Source organism: Peromyscus leucopus, chromosome 13, assembly GCF_004664715.2.
Source record: "Peromyscus leucopus breed LL Stock chromosome 13, UCI_PerLeu_2.1, whole genome shotgun sequence".
In the NCBI taxonomy this organism is placed as follows: Eukaryota; Metazoa; Chordata; class Mammalia; order Rodentia; family Cricetidae; genus Peromyscus; species Peromyscus leucopus.
In genome coordinates this window covers 9,056,196-9,063,176 of record NC_051074.1, presented here as the reverse complement: position 1 = coordinate 9,063,176, position 6,981 = coordinate 9,056,196, and the positions used below count along the sequence as shown (strand labels likewise).

The 6,981-nt window shown below is 53.1% G+C and overlaps 1 long non-coding RNA gene across 1 annotated transcript; it reads right to left on the bottom strand.

Moving 5' to 3' along the window:
• Positions 1–1,460: 1,460 nt before the first annotated feature.
• LOC119088937 lies at positions 1,461–4,462 on the bottom strand. The gene is made up of 3 exons (XR_005092698.1): positions 3,305–4,462; positions 1,825–2,148; positions 1,461–1,720 (listed from the first exon to the last, which is right to left on the bottom strand). It is a non-coding gene; the product is annotated as an uncharacterized LOC119088937 (long non-coding RNA).
• Between the last annotated feature and the right edge of the window lie 2,519 nt (positions 4,463–6,981).

The window sequence follows — 6,981 nt, the reverse complement described above, 5'->3', positions numbered from 1 at the left end:
GTGACAGATTATAGGGAGGGGTCTGGAATCTCCTCAGGACCAACTAACAGAGTGTAGGTGTCACTTGCCACCCCCTGCTGAGGGGTCTGATGGGAACCCTCAGGCACTCTCCTTGTGGGAAATGACAGGGCAGTGTGACACCAAAGTCCTGCCCACGCTGGTCAACTTCCAGGACTGCACACCAGCCATCAGCACTAGACTGTGAGGAGGACTCCCCCTCCCGGCCCCACACACCTTGGGACACGCTCACATTCCTCCCATAGCTTGGAAGCACAGCTGGGGGCTCTGAGGGGGGAGCAAGGGCTGTGTGGCTGGGTGATGGGTGCCTCCGTGGCTGAGGAGGCATTGCTTCTGAGCATGTGTGTCTGGGAGGGACGGGTGTTGGAGGAGACCGATGAGCAAGTCGGCCGGGTGGGGAAGACCGGGCCTGTGGTAACACCTTCTTGGCTGCACAGGAGAAAAATGTAGAATTCTCTCTCCCTCTCACTCTCTTCCTGTTTCTCCCCTGTGCCCTCCCCCTTCCTCACTATTTCCTTTTCTCCCCCTCTTATCTCTCTACATCTCTCTCCTACCCTTTCTTCTCCCCTTGTTTCCTTTCTAACATCCCCCCTCTCTGTCTCCTCTCCCTCTCCCCTCCCTCCCCTCTCTCCCTCCCTCTCCCCTCCCTCTCCTCCCTCTCTCTCCTCTTCCTCCCCCTAGCTCCACTCTTCCATTCTCCCCTCCTCTCTTTCTCCCCTCTCTCTCCTCCTCTGTCTCTCTTCTCTCCCTTCTATCTCTTCTCCCTCACCCCTCTCTCCCTCCCCCACTTCCTCCCTGCCCCTCTCCTTAGAAACCAGAACTATGGATACTTGGTTTTCAGACTCCAGGACATGCAGCAGTGGCCTCCCAAGGCTCTTGGCTTTTCAGCCTTAGTCTCCGTGTGACACCATTCGATTTCTGTCCCTGGGTCTGATGTGGCTGACCTGTGCCACCTCTCCTCATGGTCCCCAGCTCCAGGCCACTGCTGTGGGGCTGCTTAGCATCCTAACTGCTCAAGTCACTTCCCAAATGGATTCCCGCCTACAAACAGAAGGAAGTGGGGAGAGCGGAGACACGGACATAGACATGAGCATGGGGAGATAACGGTCCATGGGTGTCGGTGATACGAAGATGGAGACGGGGTATTCTCCTGGCCTGAGTCTCTGGAGAGCCCAACACAGACAGCTATTGGGGAAAATTATAAAGGCCACTCCACGTAGTTAAAAGGAAGATTTATTTAGTGGATGACTTACAAATGAAGGAATGGATAGGTTGCGGGTGTCTGGGGAAGGTGTATCACAATCCAACAGTGTTCTCTGGAGCTCTGCACAGTCAATGTCCACCGTCCAGGGTCCAGGCGCAGAGAGCGCGCCCAGAGAGAGCGCTTGCCCATCCAGTAATCGGGTTTCCAGCACCTCCCCTCGCCCCGCCTCATAGGCATGACAGTTGCCGGAGTCTCAATGGGGGTTGGAACTTCCAGATCCAAGCTGGAATGGCTACCCACTACAGTCAGCTTGATGCCAGACATTGCCAGAAGGCACGATGAGGTAAAACTCAAGTCTCTTTCTGGTTGTTGGTCTCTCATACACACTGGCCTGGACCTCCCCAAGCCCACCATGCCACTTCAGGTCTTCCATGCAGGCATCATCAACATACATACCCTCCTGCTGTTCCCGCTATTCCATGTCAAAGGCAAGAAGAACTGGAAGGGTGTTGGTGAAGAAGAAAAAAAAACAAAATGAGGAAAGGAAACCAAACCTAATATACTAGAAAACTTAAATTATCCTGAGAGTTGGGGAATCTCACTTAAGGGCGATGGCTTTTCTGACACAGAGTGGCTTGAGTTTCATGGCCTCTTTGAAGACCCCTGTGGCTTCCTTTGTGGCTCTGTCTGCACTGCATCCCTCCAGCAAACATTGCTGTGGTCTTCATGCAGGATACGGGCTTTTCACACACGGCAGCTTTTAAAGGGTGTTTTAGGCCGTTCGTGAGAGAAGGCATGTTTTCAAGGGGTGCCCCAGTGTGCCAACTGTCCACGCGGTCTCCTGTCACCTGCACAGTCAGGAAGGGTGAGGCACAGTGGACAGTGCCTCCGCCAGAGCAGCTGCATCTGTGACAGGTACCCACGGCCTGTGGAGAAGCACATAAGTCATATCGCCTCCAGACTGCCTACATGAGAGTGCGAAGGTCATGGCTTTGGATGATGTTTGGGACAGTAGCCCCTCAGAAGGCTCCTTGCAAAGCTACAGGGAAACTCCCCATTGGCATTTCCTGAGGAAGAGAGAGGGTGAAATGCTGCGATATGCCCCCTGCTGACACCTGGCTATATCTTGGTTCTGGAGTGAGACCAGATTCATTTGGTTTTCTAAGGGTATGAGAACCTGGTCCAGCAAGAATGTGCACTTTCAAGATGCCAAACACCTCAAGTTTGTAGGTTCTTACTCTTATATCTCACAGATTTTTTTTCTAGAGATGGAACCCAGAACAGGTGTTCTGATACTGAGCTACATCCCAAGAAATCCATGATACAGGACCATGTGGGCAGTGGGTCACAGCAAGTATAGACAGTTCCTGCAAGACCAGCATCTGCCACTGCCTGTGTGGTCTTGAGTAGCCACTGGTTCTCCGCAGTGTGGACTGCGGATGCTTGCAAACTGCTGTAGCAGGAGAATGATGGATCTGCCATTTCTGCCTTCCTGGCTAAGCCAGATACAGCCAGGGACCTGCAACAGGGGTCCCAGTGCTCCACAGCCATAGCCCGCCAACCAACTACCTCCATTCTTCACCCAGCTCCAGGACCAGGACATCCTACCTAGGCAACAATGTGACTCAGTTCTGAGCCTGAGACCCAGCACAGGGCTGTACGGCTGGCTGTTAGGCTTCCTACCCTGCTCCTGCCATCCTGGTAGACACCTGACCCTTCCCTTCTGATGCCTTCTACTGATGTAGCAGTCAACTGCATGAATGTTGAGCCTGGCCACTCCATGCTCTCTACACCACCAACCCTCTGTGGATAAGCCTGGACACGTTTTCCTTGAGGCTAACCTCTGGTGATTCATCAGCCCATACCCCTGTTCTAGTATTGGGGGTGTAGCTGTGAGCCAAGCAGACAATCTCTTCCTTCAAGAGCCAGAGTTTGGGGAGCGTGATAGAGAGAGTCCTTCTCGTATGGGAGGAGGGCCATCACAGGGGCAGTTTGCCCTCCTGCTCTTTGTAATGCTGTTCCTGTCCCCTCACCCACCGAGTCTAAAAATCAACCCATCTCCGTGCACGCCTTTGGGCTGACCTTCTTGGGGGTCAGAGGCTGGAGGAAGTGGCTGGAACACCCACTCTAGGTGTCTCCTGGAGAGGACGGTCTCCTCAGGTGTCTCTCTGGGTAGCATGAGCACAGTAATGAAAGCCTGTCTTGGCCTTTGCAGAGGGACAAAGAACGGCTGCATCCTCATCAGGAAAAGGCAAGATGGCGGCTCTACTGTCTCTCGTAGACTCTCCTGGCAGCCAGATATCTCCGCATCTCAGCCAGTGAACAAGGATTTCTTGGGCTCCCTGTGGGCTGAGCACATGGCCGGGGAAGTGCCAGAAAAAGTGGAGAAGAACCAGCTGCTAACTTCAAGGGTCCCAGGTGGCGAGGAGCCACTCCCAAATGCATGAGGACAAGGAGAGGTGTGTACCAGGGGAGTTCTCTAGACTTGCACACTGGGAAGGGATTCCTAAAAGTATAGATAAGTCTATTTTATGAAGCATGTAGCAGGAGCCAGCAGAGGACATCCGCTATGCTCCTGTCCCACAGGCTTCGAGGTGTGGGAGTCCATCCCACCCCATGCCTGCACCAAGCCACTTGGACAATATAGGTCAGGCCCTCACCAAACTTGTGTTTATCTTCTGGGTCATCCCCTCCTTATGCTACCTGAGTTCAAGTTGTGAGACTGCATGCAGCGGCCCATTCACTCGCTCGCTCAAGGATGGTGGTAACTGAAGCTGAGTGAATCGAACGACCTTCCTAAAAGGTTGGAGTATCCAAACAGCAGCAGGCGTCAAGAGCTAAGCTGAGGCGGCTCTTCAGCTCAGGCGCCGTGGCCTCAAAGGCTTCTCCAGATGGGAGATGCACTCAGCCGACCCTGCATGATGTAAGCGAGCCAAGCCAGTCCCCGGTGCACAGAAGGCTGGAACGGCTGCTCAGGGTCAGCCCTTAGAGGAGGAAGAGAGCCTTCTCTGTTAAACTCAGCACCCCTCACCTCCCAGTCCAGATGAACAGTCTAGAAGCAACAGTGCTGTGTCCAGAAGAGCGTGTCCGGTTAGGCTCCTCGGCTCACGGAAGGGGCTGCGGACAGACGAGGAGTCTGATGTGGAATGCCATTATGCTACAGTAAGCCAGTCAGAGCGACTGAAGGGAGGGGACTTGCAACATCTAAAGAGCTGCCCCCATCCGCCTCAAGAGCACCTGTGTAGGCCCTGCCAAGGTTTGCAAGCTAGTGGGAGCTACCGCCTAAAGAAGCTGAGTACCGGTTACTCGGTGACACCGGAAGCCCTGTCATGTATCTCTCTGGTGGAAGGTGATGGCTGGCCACAAGGGTGGCCAGGCATTTCGAGCAGCCACCCTGGGTTCCTCTTTGAGTTGGAACAGAGTTGGGATCAGGAGCCTCTGTGGGGAGCTTGTGTTTGCTCCCTGCCCACCTTCAGGGATCCTTCTTCATTCTGTGGCTCTGAAGGGTGGAGAGGAAGTTAAATGTGGCTTCCTGTCAAATGGTTGTGGATTCTCGGTGGGGCTGATGAAACCTTTTTGAAAGAGCCTGAGGTGGCGGTTTGCACACAGATGTTACTTCGTGCTTTTGAAACTACGTGAGAGAGTCGGTTTTTATACTGGTGCATCTCATTTCAGTTACTAAGGTGTTAGAAGTGATTTCATGGAAATCGTCATGGATCTCAGACTGTTTAGCAGCCACAGCAAACATCTGACCCTCACCTGCCATGCACATGGGCCAAGTGACTCCCAAGCTACCTTGGGTGTGGAAGAGTGACGTTATTCACTATCACAGGTGAGACAGTGGGTTCCAGCTTCCTTGAGAGATGAATCTCATGTCTACAACTGTCTGGCAAGTCTCTGATCACAGGACTCAGCCCAAGACACCCCAGAAACAGAGGAGGAATACATCAGAGACCTCGCAGAGCTGTCTTCAGGGGTCTAAGTCTTGTCATTGCAGATAGTCCCTAAAACATAGGCCCTTGGGTATTACTAGAAGCTACCTTGTGACCAGATGTAGAGACAGCAGGGACATCCATGGGTATCCCCAGTGATCGCCTTTAACTCAGGCAGACCTCCTCCTGCTTATCACCCAGCTGCCTTGCCACATGGCACCCCTACCCTTCAGCATCAAGGTCACCCACAGGCCCAAGGAGACTTTCTCTAACAGAGTTCCTAAAGGCATGACATTCCCTACAACATCTTTTATAGAACCTTGCATCTTAGACACACTGGTTTCAGCCAGCCAGAGCCTGCTGTCCACATTTCCCAGACCAACACAGACGGAAGAAAGGGCTTCATCCATCTAGACATTGGGTAGGTGAAGAGTAGGTGTTCAATTCCCTTTGGTCCAGATCTTGGCTGTCAATGTGACTCAGCACCGCATCGGGGCAGGCAGAACCTCAGAATCAGACAGGGAAGCCACATTCTGCCAGGGGCTTCTGCCTAAGTCACAGTGGCTGCAATACATATAGGGTGTCCAGTGGAACACTTGACGTGTGAAGGAGAGCTTTCTGGCAGATGCAGATAAAGCTGAGAAGGGCATTTGCTGGCTCCTGTTCAGCCTCTGTCATCCTCCCCTTCACGAGGCTGTATCCAGCAGTTCACTGTATCCAGCAGCAGTTCACTGTATCCAGCAGCAGCTCACTGTATCCAGCAGCACCTCACTGTATCCAGCAGCAGCTCACTGTATCCAGCAGCAGCTCACTGTACCCAGAAGCTCACTGTGTCCAGCACCTCACTGTGTCCAGCAGCTCACTGTATCCAGCAGCTCACTGTGTCCAGCAGCTCACTGTATCCAGCAGCTCACTGTATCCAACAGCTCACTGTGTCCAGCACCTCACTGTATCCAGCAGCTCACTGTGTCCAGCAGCAGCTCACTGTATCCAGCAGCAGCTCACTGTATCCAGCAGCTCACTGTATCCAGCAGCTCACTGTGTCCAGCAGCTCAGCCCGCTGATGAAAAGGCCAAAACTCACAAAGTCAGGCTGAAAGCCAGAAGGAGGAACAGGACAGTCATACCCGCAGGACGGCCATCAGTGGGAGTGAACAGCACAGGACCTGCTCTGCTACCACCCCACTCACTGTCACCCACACCCAAGCGCTCCCCAGGAATCCTGGCCACCTCTGACTTTCCACAGAGCATGTTGAGGCTGCTCCAGTTTCTCCTTCATCGGAATTCTGGCTCCAACCCAGCAGTGCTGTTGTTCAAAAGTAAAAGGTTTCTGAACACGGAGGCAGAACTTGTCTGGCCCCACCCCAAAGGTCCCATGTCACAAACAGAGAACTGAGAGCAGGGAACTCCATCAGAAGCACAGAACTGTGCACTCCAGGCTTCCTCCCTGACACTTTGACCTTGAACCAGCTCCATCATCCTAGCCAGGGCAAAGCTAGACAGTTCCACTTCAAACCATAGCTCCTCCTTCTCATTGGAGTCCCAATTTTCATCAACTTCTAAAAAACTCAATCACAAGTCAGCAAAGGTCTCAGCCAGTTAAGGGGCTTGCAGTAAAGTCTGACAACCTGAATTTGCTCCCCAGGGCTCCACATGGTAGAAAGATGGATCTGACTCTCCTGATCTCCATATATGCGCCATAGCACACAGGCTAAATAAATGTCGCTAGAGAACTCAATTTGCTACAGGAGTGAAATTGGGGCCCCAGGACAGGCCTCATTCTCCTAAAGCTCCAAGTCCCCTGAACAGCCCCAAGATTCAAGACCCT